This window comes from Astyanax mexicanus, chromosome 20, assembly GCF_023375975.1.
Source record: "Astyanax mexicanus isolate ESR-SI-001 chromosome 20, AstMex3_surface, whole genome shotgun sequence".
Classification (NCBI taxonomy): domain Eukaryota; kingdom Metazoa; phylum Chordata; class Actinopteri; order Characiformes; family Acestrorhamphidae; genus Astyanax; species Astyanax mexicanus.
The window spans coordinates 11,206,775-11,222,167 of NC_064427.1; positions in this window are offsets into that span (position 1 = coordinate 11,206,775).

The following is a 15,393-nucleotide window of genomic DNA, read 5'->3' on the forward strand; positions in this document are numbered from 1 at the left end:
GAGGATATTACTGTTTACGCACTGAACTGACATGGATGCGTGTGTTTGCGATGGAAAAAATAAAACTGTCAAAGAATGGGAGCCAATAAAAGGACTCATTTAACAAAATTCTTGCATGACACGAGGTTTGAGATGAATTAAATACATTCATAGTGACTTTACTGTGAAATTGCAGTTCACTATACATGACATGATTTTTTTACACGGTGTAAAAAGAAACCATGGTGTCGCCATTTGTTCACAACACAAATATAACCATTTAATGCAAGGTTTGCACTACATGTCTCTTAGAGTCCTCAGATCTCTGTACTTTTTCACACTACACAACATTTTCTCTTATAATTGGGAACGTTTTAGTAATTGGTGCTTTCACACTACACGACTGATCATGACTGGTGACAGGGGGTCATAATTTACATGATCTTTTACCAGAAGGATTCCACAGTGAGCCTGACTGCTCTCTATATACACATGTCGAAAAACAGGCGTCAGCAAACATCATGTCATGTGAATGTCTTTTACAAAGTCATTTATGTTTCACAACACTTTTCACAGTACCAGAATTTGAGTCCAGATATCAGAGCAGCTCTATATTTATTGGAGGCTTGTGAGGAATCAGTGATCACTTAGTGATACCTCTGAACACGTCTTTCATACTACAGAGCTAGTGCTGAGCTAATGCAGTTTGGCTCCAATCTGGAGCTTTTGTTGAAGATCCAACTCCAAAAACTAATTGAGAAAGAGCCAAAGATTTTGTAACATAAACACAGCCTTATTCACTATTCAAACCCACCAGTTAATCTACAGGTTTCTTTAAATGGAATGACTTTTGTGTTTTGTTTTAAAAACAGTGGTGGAAATAGTGCAAATCTGAAAAAATAAAAACAACAACCATTTTTGTGTTTTTATTTTTTTGCCACACAATCAGTGTCTCAGATATCAGTCAATTATCTGGTGTCATAATGTTCTGTAAGGGAGTTATTATTCACCACCATTGTGAACAATTCTGACTGGATTAACTTCTCTACATTCACTTTTATTTACTTTACTTTACTGTCTATTTATTGTATGACTGAGATTTATTTTACATTAGTTATATTTTAAGTTTATTAATTTTAACAGCTTTCTGATTCCTGTAAATCATGTACACTCTCAGAACACATTTTTGTCAGTGATTAAGGGAGAAAGATTGAGTGATTGACAGATGAGGTGAGAGGAGGACCAATAGAGAGCATCCTGATTGGTCTGTCTTTGTGCTCAGTAGACCTATCAGATTTCTCTGTGGGCAGGATTTACATGCAACCTTCTTCTTACAGTTTCTCGCACATCAGAGAACTAGGACCTGTCATGGACTCCCATTAATAGAACATCTTTGCCATCCAAGATGCAGATATCAGATCTGCGAGGTTACGAGGAATCAGTAATCTCTGAGTCACTAAATAACAAGACTTTTCTCTCTATAGTTTAGTGCTGGAGCTGCATGACAGAGGGTTTAACAGAGGGTCTATAAAAAAGGCTCTACCCCTGTCTGTGATACCCTGTATTTGCCTGCAAGGTGGGTTAATGAATATTCAACATACAGATATTAGTTACAGGTTTATTTTTTTTTCATTGGTGCAGCTACAATAAGTTAATAATACAGGAATTAAATTAGATATTCTTTAAACAAAGCTTTATCTGTTTTGAATGTAAATATATTTTCCTGTATAGTATGTATAATATATGTCCAGTCTGTGGTGAGCTTTGGTGTTGGGTGTGAATGAGATTAGTTGAAATGGGTTTTTGCAGGGTGGGACGTCTGTTAACACATCTTCCACACTTTTTACTGAATTTGATCTAAATTAGAACAGAAAGGCAGAAGAGAAAAGAAAGAGAACCTAGGCAAATCTGTGAGTTTTGGTGCTCTAGGTCAGTGGTGTGTGCAGATGGTGGGTTTGTGGGCGGGGTTTACGAGTGCTGACGGACAGGTTTAGTTTAGTAAACCAGCCTTAAAACCCGAACTCCTGGAGCTTCACTGGTCACTGGGGCTGCGGACACTGTGTTGCCCACAAACCTCTGGCCTCCAGTGTGTTTAAACACACACACACACAGTCAATCTCTCTGCAGTTTGGGTTTCGTCTCAAACCGCCGTGACCACGGAACTGAAGCAATATCGCAGAAAAGTCTGGAAACAGTCTGAAAAGTCAACCAGGAATTTTGATATGAAGAGGGAGAGAGAGAGAGAGAGAGAGAGAGAGAGAGAGAGGCCTAGTTTGAGAAGAGACAACAACAGTGGAGGTTCCTCCAGGCCACCAGCACAGCTCTGACCCTTTAAACTGCTTTAAGTTCTGTTAGGTGCAGGTTGAGGCCTTCATCAGCATCAGTGAGCCTTGGATACGAGGACCTGCCTGCTGGAAATACTCCTCAATATCTGCCTGATGTTTGGGAGATGTTCTGACTCAGTCATCTAACCATCACAGTATGACTATTCTCAAAATGTCTCAGATGCTTATGCTTACCTATTGTTCCTGCTGCCAACACATTGGGCCCTATCTTACAGCCTCATTACTATCTTACACCCCCTCAACAGTCTATTTTCACACCTTGAGCCCTTGCTGTTCAAATAGCATCAGAGTTTAGAAATAAATCTACACTGATGGGTGTGGTGATCTGGAGGTGAGGTGTGTTCAGGTAAATTTCTGGCATATTGCTATTTTGGTGTTAGAAAACACAGGAGCTCCACTGACTGAAATAAACCTAGACAACAGTCCTAAAATAGGGCCCTTCAACTTGCCCCATGCCTGACAATTCATGTGCTGCCTAATACATCCACCTCTTGACAAGTGCTATTATATAATGCAAAAAGGCCAAATGTTTCATATTAAAAATAAAACGTATGTTTTCAGGTTAAATCAATATATTTTAAGCATTACATTATGTACAGACCACAATTTAAAGTCTTATTAAAGGAGAAATTCTAACTGTAATCAAGTTAAACCATTATTGTCTTGAAACACACTTTCAATAGTATTAATAAGAGGCGTGGACCTGTTTTTTTCTCTGTAAAGCTGCTTTAGAGAAAAAGTGCTATATAAATACAATTTAATTGAAATAAAATTAAATTGAATTGAATGAATAGTTATTAATTTCAAATTAGGTTATTTTAGAAATTTGAAGCAATATACAGGTGTCAGCAAACATGATGCCATGTGTTTATTCCAAAATGGATATCTGTTTAAAAAAAAAAAGTCATTTATGTTTTTAATATCACAGTGGATGGCAAAATTTGAAAAAAAAAAAAAAATATATATATATATATATGTATATATAGACCAGAAATTAGACACCTACAAAAAAATAACATTTTATGTATAATGTATAATTTAGACTCCTATAAAATAAAAAAATAACATTTTATGTATAATATATAACTAATAATACTGTAAGAATAAAACAAATAGACGGTCAAACAGGACAATTGCCTTTTTGTTTGTATAAAGACCAGAGTCCAGAGTCTGGAGTCCTATAAAAGATTAAAAAAATGAAAAGGTTTTCTCATCACACCACTAAATTCATAAATATCTAACTAATTCAGGGTTTATGATTCAAGTGATATTACTGTAGCAATTTGGAAAAATGGGAGGTCAAACTTAGGAAAAATGTCTATTTGGTTTTGCCTAAACCAGAATATGACATGCTGAATTATTGTTAATTAATTGGTTGGAGTTTAGGGCAGCAGCTGTGTTTAGAGCCTTCATGATTCTGTATTAAACTAAAGCCTTAAAGAACATTTGTAAAAGCAGTGGATTAAGAGTGTAGCAGTTTATCTTTGATATGATCTGCTTTTAAATCATTTCATTTGATTAAACCTTAAATCATTATGTTTTCCTAATTTATTTTAAATGTATATACTGTACTATTCCATGCACCATTCCATACAAATATATCAATTAATACAAAAGTATGTAATTGTATGTTATTATCACAGTTTAATTTAATAATAATAATAATAATAATAATAATAATAATAATAAACTTTATAAACTGAGGCCTCTTCTCTATTATCTATAGGCCAGTAAATCAAACTAAAGAGACCCACAGGAGCAGAATTAATATCGTAAAACATAATTAAAAGCTGACAGGCGCGGTTTGGCGTGTGTTAAAGTGTATAAGTGATATTTTAGGAGACGTTTCCCAGAAAAGCTGGATGTGATATCACCTGACACACTAAACCAACTTTCAGGGTGTCTAATTCTTTAGACACACACGTGTGTAAAACGGGTTTACTCGAGATGGAAATGTCAAAACAGATTCATCAGCCTGGAGGAAAAGCACATTTTTCTTTCGGCTTTTTTTTGGTCCCCAGTTTCTGAGAGGCTGGCTGTGGCCCTGCCAGTGTTTTCACAGTGCAGCTGACTGATAGTGAGGAGGCAGAACAGAATAGCATTCCAGGATACACACAGGGTGTGTGTGTGAGTGTGAGTGGATTGTGAAAGAAAAGAATGTGAGTGTACAGTATCAGTCAAAATGTTGGACCTGTCTGAATGAATCACAGTAATATTAAAGTCCTGGATATCCAGCAGAGGGTTAAACAAGACAAACAATACAAATCTGATTAACTGTGATTAAATACACAAAGTGATTAATGACTAACTGCATACAATGAAATCAACTGTGATTAGAAAATATAATGAATCATCTTCACAAAACTAATATGTTAGTGATTATTTGTAATTAACAACACAGACACATATGATCAGTCATAAATAATATAATAACATGAATAACGTGATTATCACAGCTCCAAAGTACAATGTTGTTTAATGTCATTAAACACAGAGCACCGTGCAATTAAATGTGATTACATTCAGCACACAGTATGATTAATTCTGATTACATGGCAAAATGAAATTAAATGTGATATATACATGTTATTATATTAAACACATTATAACACTTCTCTTATTGCACAACTTCATTTTACATTCAGTTTTGAATTTTACAACAATAAACATAAGAGCTGCATTTCAGACTAGATCTAAAATATGAAACAAAATGTTCATAAGTTTAGATTTCACTGCTTAATGCAGTACAGACTGTAATAACTGCATCAGGAGGGAATACATAACAATACATAAAGCATTCTTTAAGTTACACAACTCTGTCTTCAAAAATCACACTGAACTGTAGGGATTATATCAAGGTAGGAACCAAACTGCTACACCCCAACACAATGATCTGACTATAAACAACATGCAAATGTCATTGGCACAATGACTAAATGTGATTAGTTACACAGCACATTGGTCAAATACACCTAGTTGCACAGCATAATAGTCAAATGTGATTGTTCACACAGCACAAAGATCAAAGGTGATTAATTACACAGCACAAAGATCAAATGTGATTAGTTACACAGCACATTGGTCGAATATGATTAATTACACAGCACAATGATAGAATGTGATTAGTTACACGGTACAAAGATCAAATGTGACTAGTTAGCACAACGGTCGAATGTGATTAATTACACAGCACAAAGATCAAATGTGATTAGTTAGACAGCACAACGGTCGAATGTAGTTAGTTACACAGCACAATGGTTGAATGTGATTAATTACATGAAACAATGATCAAATGTGATTAGTAACACGGTACAAAGATCAAATGTGACTTGTTACACAGCACATTGGTCCAATACAAATAGTTCCACATCACAAAGATCAAATGTGATTACTTACACAGCAAAATTGAAAAATGTAATTACTTACCCAGCACAATGGTTGAACGTGATTACTTACACAGCACAATGGTTAAATGTGATTAGCTATACAGCACAAAGGTTGAATGTCATTAGTTACACAGCACAATGGTCAAATGTGATAAGTTGCATGGCACAATAATAAAATGTAATTAATTACACAACACAATGGTCAAATTTGATAAGTTAGACAGCACAATAGTCAAATGTGATTAGTTACTTGGTACAGAGACCAAATGTGATTAGTTACACAGCACATTGGTCAAATACACCTAGTTGCACAGCACAAAGATCAAACGTGATTACATACACATCAAAATGTTTGAATGTGATTATTTACACAGCACAATTGTCAAATGCAATTAGTTACACAGAGCAAAAATCAACACTCAAATGTTATTACACAGCACAAAGACCAAATTCAATTAATTACACAGCACAAAAATCAAATTCAATTAATTACACAGCACAAAAATCAAAGGTGATTATTTTCCCAAAACAAATTGATTTAATTGTGCTTAACTGCACCACACAATGTGATTAACTGTGATTACACAGCACAATGATCAAATGTCATTAATTACATAGCGTAAAGGAATCAAGTGTCCTTAATTACACAGCACAGTGTGATTATATGTGATTTATTACACAATGCATTGTGAATAATTGTGACTACACTACAATAAGGACTATAATTTGATTTATAGTAATCAACAACATATAATCTGATTTGTCACATTCAATGACATAAATAATGTATAATGTGATTAATCTTAATTAACTTTATTAATAATATGTAAGTGTTTCTCTTCAGCGTTTGGGCTGCCCATTTAGAACAAATTAGAGAGAAAAATAGACAAGAAGATTAGATACACACACACACACACACACACACACACACACACAAACACACACACACACAGTCAGCAATATTATGAAGTATCTGTAGAAGTCAAATGTCTGAGATGTGTGTTAGTGTAACCTTGATAACCTTATAGTGTCTGGAGCCAAACACACACACACACACACACACACACACACCGATTACTCACTCTCGGCTACACCTCTCCTCCATTCATCACTCCTCATTTCATCATTCACTCCTCTCTCTCTCTCTCTCTCTCTCTCTTTACAGCAGTCTGTGGGCCATAAATACACACGGACAGCAGTTCAGATCTTCAGCAGAGGTGTGTAATCACTCGTTACATTCATACTCTTTCATTAGTTTAACATCATCATTTGGAGACAAATCTAATTTCTAATTTCCTCTCTCTTTTTCCAGATATAGTCGCTCAGCCAAGTCTGGCTCAGTGTTTAATGTTTGCTTCTTTAGTTTCATACTGGAGCTACAAGGCTAATGTAGCTTACAAGCAATAGAAGGGTAAACCCAACTGTTAGCATGGTGCTAACTGCATGTCTAAACCATTACTGCTTCTGGTTTTAGCTATACTAGAATACTTTAGTGTGTTTCAATAGATTACAATGAGTTTTTGAGTAACTTGCAATGAGTCTCTTACAGCGTTGTGGAGGAATTTTGCCCCACTCTTTTCAGAATTCTTGTAATTCCGCCATATTGGAGGATTTTCGAGCATGATCTGACATTTTAAGGTCACACCACAGAATCTCAATCGGATTCAGGTCAGAACTTTGACTAGAATTTCACTTTGTATTTTTTCAGCCATTCAGAGGTGGACTTGCTGGTGTGTTTTGGATCATTGTCCTGCTGCAGAACCCAAGTTTGTTTGAGCTTGAGGTCACACACAGATGGTCGGACATTCTCCTTCAGGATCTTTTGTTAGACAGCTGAATTCATGGTTTCATTTCCCAACAATATTTCCCACTCTCAAAGCAGCAAACTGCCCCAGATCATCACACTACCACCACCATGTTTTACTGTAGGTGTGATGTTTTTTTCACTGAAATGTAGTGTTATATTTATGCCAGATGTAATGGGAAACACCTTCTAAAACGTTTTTCTCGTCACAGTCCACCAATTTTTTCCCCCAAAAGTTTTAATGTTCTTTTTGCTCAGCAAGTTTTTGTTTTGGCACTCTGCCATGTAGGCTGTTTTTGCCCAGTCTTTTTCATATGGTGGAGTCATGAACACTGACCTTAACTGAGGCCTGCAGGTCTTTGGATGTTGTTGTGCCGGCCACTCCTGGTAAGGTTCACCACTGTTCTACATTTTCACTATTTGTGGATAATGGCCCTCACTGTGGTTTACTGGAGTCCCACCACTTAGAAATTGCTTTATAACCTTTTTCCTTTGTTCCTGAATTTCTTTGGATCTCGGCATGATGTGTAGCTTTTAAGTATCTTTTGATGTACTTCATTTTGTCAGGCAGGTTCTATTTAAGTAATTTTTTGATTAAGAACAGGTGTGGCAGTAATCAGGCCTTGGTGTGGGTAGGTGTGATAAAGCACAGTTAAGTTATTTTTACTATATGTTTTTACTTCAGTCATGCTGTGGGAAATTACCCAACATATTAGCCTCATACATAGCCTAACAACACTGGGACTTGCCACAAATATAAGTCATGATTTTTTTCCCCACTGCCTTGACAAAAGGCTCTGATGGCTACTTGTGCATAGTGTATCTCTTGCCCAATTGTCAGACTAAAAAAGCAGGATGATCTTTTTGGCTTTTCTTTGTTTTCAAAAACACACCTCTAGTGCAATGAGTGAAGGAGTGAGTCAAGAACATGTCACAGGTGATCAATTACATCTAATTATTATATAACATTTACAACTCAGAAAGGGCTCTCTCAGCTACAGACTCCCCCACAGCTAACGGAAGAGAGAGAGAAAGAGAGAAAAAGAGAAAGACAGCGATACTTAAGAATAGAAGCTGAGGTCAGAGCAAAAGGTAATATATTATCTAACACACATAAATATGAAACAGACACACACTCAGGCTAATAGTGATGACGATCTGCTGTAAATAATCCCTCAGTTCTGCGCTGACAGAGGCTCAGTGATATTGTTACCCATTGTTGAGTAAAAGGTTAGGCTTTGTGCGGCGGGTGTTCCCCTGTTCCCCTGTAGACGGGGGCTGATGACGCCACTGACAGCTCGTAACAGTAATTAGAGAACAGCCGCAGAGCGTCAGCGTGTTAATTCTGCACAGTGTGTGAATCTGTGCTCACACTCATAAAACAATTTATATCCCAATATATACACACATACACACACACACAGTCTGTTTTCTGTCTAATGTCCACTCTGAAGAGAAGACACTTATTCTAATGAATGCATTCAGATACTATACTGTATGTTGCACCCGTTGCTGACACAGATGTGCAAATGCATGCACACACAGCTTGTCAAACTAGTCCATGTAGAAAGTGTTCCCAATAGAATAGGACACAGTGGAGGTATAAACCCCTACAGCAGTGAGCTGTGGAGCAGTGGAACTGTGTTCTCTGGAACGATGGTGCTCCATTCAGTAGTTGTGGAGGAGTTGTACAGTTGTAGTCCCCAATTTACATAGCCAGTTACCCAACCCACTCATTAGGACTCACTAGTAATGCCCCAACACACCAGGAGGGTCAAGACTAACACATGCTTCCTCCGAAACATGTGAAATCAGCCATCGCTTCTTTTCGAGCTGCTGCTGATGCAGCATTGCCGAGCAGCCAGAACTGAGTCGCTCGGAGGAAAGCGCAGGGACTCATTTCCAATACATCAGCTCACAGACGCCTTGTGTTGCGGACATCACCCTAGGAGTGTTGTGGGAAAAGTGCGCCATCTACCCACCCGGAGGAAGCAGGGCCAATTTTGCTCCCTCTGAGCGCCGGCAGCTTGATGGCAAAGCTGCAGGAGCTGGGGTTCGAACCTGCGACCTCCCGTTCATAATGGCAGCGCTGGACCACTCGGCACCTCTTTTTTTACAGAATGCAATCAAATCAGAGCAATGTTCTAAAATCTCGTAAAAAGCCTTCCCTGTATGGTTATATGGCACATGAATGAAACACTAAAGCACTAAAGTCAACCCCCGAACTCGCTCTCACAGAGCTGATCACCTGTCCATTCAGCCTAATAGAGAATTATTTTTTGCAAAAATTGATCCAGTTTAAACACCAGCGTCCGTCCAATAACACCAGTTCCACTCTGCTGCATTTCACGAGGCCGCGGCCGGAAACGCGAGGCCGAACCTCGCCATGTTACAGCCCTCAAATCCAAACATGAGGCAATTTCAGGCAATGAGGCAGAACAGATGGAGAGCTCTACATGGCCAACAGCGTTCCACAAATGATCTGCGCTGTTGAGACAGCTGAGATGTCAGATGCAGTAGATTGAGCAGCAATGCAGCATGGCCCGATCCACCAGCGTCCATTAGCCGAGCAAGCGAAGAGTCCACAATCACAGCGAAGCCTTCAGCCTTTCTATTTCTGTCTCTCTGAGCAGACATTTACATATGCTATGGGTAAAATCTAACCCTAAAAATGCTAGAAACTGTCTTTAACAGTCCGTGTTTGAGATGAACACATTCAGAGTAGAGCTTTCCATTTTATTATCCACTTTATTTGCTATCCAGATCCACCAGTGAACCTAAATCTGTGTTCTGTGTGAGTTTATAGGTAATGATGACAATTGCACAATATTGGAAAATCAGAACAAACACATTTCCTTTGGGGACTATTCTTTTGCTGCACAACCCCCTGCATGTACCCCTCCACCTTTTTAATGATTTTAATTTAATAAACCAATGTTTTAGACTGCGACAGACAGTGTATTTATAACAATTTGTTGATAACTTCATGTAAAGAAGCTTTTATTAGAGTGGGCAATGGGGTCTGTAATCAGCAGAGTTTGCTGATTTCCCTGTTCTTTTTTTATCATTTTATTTCTATTTTTATCCCATTTTCTACCCAATTCACATGGCCAATTACCCAACCCACTCATTAGTTTATTTCTTCCAATTTAATGCCGATGCATCATTGCCTGAGCGGCTAGTGTGCTCGGAGGAAAGCACATTGGCTAGGTTTCAATACACCCGCTCACAGACGCCTCGTGCCGCCCGGCGCCACCTTTGAGTGTGATGATAAGAGAGCGCCACCTACCCACTTTATTGGTAGCAAGGCCAATTTTTGCTCCCTCTGGGCGCCAGCAGCTGACGAAAGAGCTACATGAATGGGATTTGAACCTATGACCTCCTGTTCAAAGTGGCAGCACATTAGACAGCTGGACCACCTGGTGCCCCCCAACCCACTCAATAGGACTCCCCCTATCACTAGTAATGCCCCAACACCAGGAGGGTGAAGACTAGCACACGCCTCCTTCGATACATGTGAAGTCAGCCACCACCCTTTGGAGTGATGTGGGGAGAGAGCGCCATCTACCCAACCAGAGAGAGCAGGGCCAATTGAACTCTCTCAGGGCTCCGGTAGCTGATGGCAAGCTGCATGAACACAATTCGAACTGGCAATCTCCTGATCAGTGCCTTAGTCTGCTGGACAACTCGGAGCCCTGAGTTCCCTATTCTTACAACTGAGTTGAATCAGGTGTAATTGAGCATGAAAAGCACAAAACCATCTAAACTGCCCAAGCAGTTTAGACTGGTTCCATTCACCACCACTCTTAACTCCGTACATCCCTGGAACTAGAGATCTACCAGGAGACTCCAGAGGTGAGCAAATGAAGGAAGAACTTTTAATGTAGACAAATTCTTTACAGTTTGATCGGAAACCATATCTGCAGTAAATACCCAATCATCAGGTCCAGATCTTGTCACATCTGGATACTTGCAGATCCTGCTGTATGCAGAACGCAGGGGAGGAGTCAACCACTACAAGCAGATGGATGGGACCAATCTGGCGGCAGGGGGGGGAAGATGGAGGGGAAACAGGGATCAGTCGCTTCTAAAAGCAAGAAGACAGGTATGTTTAGAGGTCTTTTAAAGTCAAGTACACTGTAAGCCCGGATAAGTTGAATAAGTTGAAACCGGTTGCCTTAAAAAAGTTAAGTAAGCATAACTTAGAACATCAAGTTATTACAACTAAATGGGAAATTGATTTAAGTTTTATATTTTTGTTTTACTGTAAGACCAGATAAGTTGAATTTACTTAACTTTTTTTAAAGCAGCTGGTTTGCCAAATTTTTTAAGTATTGGGGAATAAAATCTAAAGGGGAGCTTGATTTATTTCTAAGGTAGCCCAGGGGGAATCACTACACACTGATAGTGAGTATCAGAAACTGTTGGACACACCCAGTATGTAAATAGATTGTGACATAAGCCAATGGAAAAGAAGCTGCCAATGGCAACAGACTAAACTCAGTTATTATAAGTTGGTTCAATGTTTAGAAATATCCAATTTTATCTAAAACAGACTTAAATTAAGTTTAAACAACGTATGGGTTTACAGTATAGAAGCTGGTGATGTGTAGTTGGTATAATTGTAAATGAAAAGTTACTGTTCTTGGTCATGCATATGTTTGCTTTACAACAATTGCATTAAGAGCATTAAGTAGAATTAAGAATTAATTTTACTGGAACTAAGTACCCAAACCCAACTCCTGAAAAACAGCCCCACACCATAATCCCCCCTCTGCCAAACTTTACACTTGGCACAATGCAAACCCTGACTTCTCCATCAGATTGCGAGACGGAAAAGCTTGATTCATCACTCCAGAGAACACATCTACACTGCTCTAAAGTCCAGTGGCTACGTGTTGTACAGCTGCTTGACCATGGAATCCCATTCTATTGGATACGAAACTGTCTATGTCTATGTTTTTGAGCTAATCTAAAGGTTCATTTTGAAACATGAAGTGGTTTGAAGGATATTGAGCTATAAAAAATGGTGGATTCTGTGGATCTGCGTTCTCTAGAATGATGAAGGTCCATCCTAACAATACCTTGGGGATAAGCAGCAATGTTCCAGCAGCTATTGCAACACAATCTTAAAACAATAACAGCGTGAGCAGGTGTCTACACATTGTTTGAATTGCACAGTGTATATGTTTCTCATGCGCATTCATCAAGAGCTCAGTCCAGTGCTCAGTCCTGGTTCTTGGGTAATACTGTCCTGCTGGTTTTAGAGTTTTAGTGTTTCCTGCTGTAACACACCCAGTTCACAATAGCAAGGGCTTGTCAGAGAGTTTGCTAGTGTGATCAGGTGCATTGAAAGGTGTGAGGGAATCTCTAAATCCTGCAGGGCAATGGAACTCCAGGACCAGGTCTGAGAACCAGTGATGTAAAGGAAACAGTGCACACACAGAGAAGAACATGCAGGAGATGGAGTTACAATCTATAGAATAGAAGTATACAGGACAGAGTGGATGATGAATATTCGGCACTTTTGGCCAAGAGGCAACAAGGACAGGACGTTATCTATCAAACGAGACAGCAGAAGTGTAGGGGATGGCTCTATCTGCAGCTCTGACGCTTTGTGTGTCTTTGCTTGTATCTAAGGTCAGACTCCATTACATCTCTATTACACTCTGGCAGTAATAAATGGTGAGAAGCCCGGCATCGCATGTCTGTGTTTTGTATCTGCCACTCTAGTGCTAAAGAAGTGTGTGTGTGTGGTGTGTGTGTGTGAAGGAGCGGGTCTGGTTGGTTTTTCGTCTTTTGTAATCCATATATAGGCACATACAGTATGGAAAGACGCTGTAGGCTGTGTGTGTGTGTGTGTGTGTGTGTGTGTGCAGTCAGAGTAGTAAGGATGAAGGCTTCTGGTGGGTTTTTGTGAGGTGCTGATGATGAGGAGCAGAGAAGAAACAGATCCAGACACAAACCAGGCAAAGCTGCACTCCACCTGAACGAAGATTTAAGAGTTTTCAACAACAACTCGCAGAACGCAGAATAAGAACAGTCCTCTGGCAGTTCACTGGTACTTTATACAGCCCACCTACGTGCGGCATATTTCTCAACGTGTTCAGACACCTTGTCTAGATCAGTGGATTGGGGTATTTAAGGCACACCCTTTGCTGACACAAGTGTACACACACAGCTTCATAATCTCCACAGAAAAGAATGGGCGCTCTGGAGCAGCTAGAGATGTTTCAAACTCCACAGAAGTGGAATATGGAGGAATGCTGTGCTATGCAGAGAAATTAAGCTCCACTAATCACCTACAAGACAAGCTGGGGTATCAAATTCCCGGTTGGAGTAAAGAAGCACCATTGAACCTCTGGGACAATCTGGAGTGAAGAAACTCAATTGCTTAGGGATAAGATGGTGCGGCAAAAATGGCACCTAACATCTATGGGATGAGTTGAGTTGTGGAGCACTCACTGAAGACCTTTGTATATGGTCTTCAGTGCAAGTCAAGGCTCCGCAGGACACACCTGAGACTAATTAAAGTGAAGAAAAAACAGTGAGTTGTTTTGAAACTGAAATATAATTATTTTTAAAGCTGCACAGGATATCTTTGGTATGAGTTGAAGTAGGAAGGCTCAACTATACAATTTGGGATGAGTTTAAATGAGGAGGCTCCATTAAACGCTGTTGGGATGAGTCTAAGTAAAGGAACTCCGCTGAATGTCTTTGGGAAGAGTTAAAGTGAGAAGGTTCCACTAAAACTTTTGGGAGGAGTCTGGGTAAAGGAACTCTACTGAACATCTTTGGGATGAGTTAAAATGGAGAGACTCCATTAAACACTTTGAAATGAGTTTAAATGAGGAGGCTCCATTAAACACTTTTGGGATTAGTCTGGGTAAAGCAACTCTACTGAACATCTTTTGGATGATTTTAAATGAAGAGACTCCATTAAAAACATGTTTGGGGTAAGTTTGAGTAAAGGAACTCCACTAAACATATATGAATGTCTATGGATGTCTTTGGGGTGAGTTTAAGTGAGAAGGTACCAGTCTGAGTAAAAGAATGTCACTGAACATATATGGGATGAGCTGAAGTGGAGAGGCTTTATCAAACTCTTTTGAAATGAGTTTAAGCATGAAGCTCCATTCAACATCTATGTGTAGAGCCTGATTATGCAACTAATTTGTGATGAACATCTAATTGGAGTCCTTTGAGATAAACTGAAATGATGAGTCTCCATAAACCACCTTTGGGATTAGTTTGGAATGGGGATGCTCAACTGGACAAATATTATTAGTCTCTTTGGCACTAGTGATAGTGTTCGGACTGAGTTGAACTGGTAAAGCTCCACTGATTACCTTTAGGATGAGACAGAGCAATTAACTTCTTTAGATGTTTTTTTAGCCTACACCAGTGGATCTCAAACATATCAGTCCACGAATCACCCATGATCAAGCTAAAATGTCCAATTATCACATACCGTCACTACTGTTCGGGCCTTGCATGCTTTTGTAATATAAAAATGATTTATAACTGTTTTAGGTCAGTAAAGTTTGCTCACAGATGAAAATACTAGGAGTGTGCAATGATGTAGTGAACTACTGTGTCTATAAGGCATTTTCTTAAACCCTAGGTCAAATATTCAGCTATACTGTAAATCCTAGTGAAATTCGACAAGGTTCTATCCTAGGGCTTTTAAACTGTGGTTAGTAATTCAATCATAAGTAATGTAGTTAAGAACTAAAGTGTGGGCTTACTACCAGTGGTACACACAGTATACACCATAGTTCAACCCACACTGGTCTACACTTTAACTTCTAAGCATTCTGATGGAACGGTTGGTCTGGCCAGCTATGGAAAAGATGATCACTCTGTCCCCGTCTTCTTC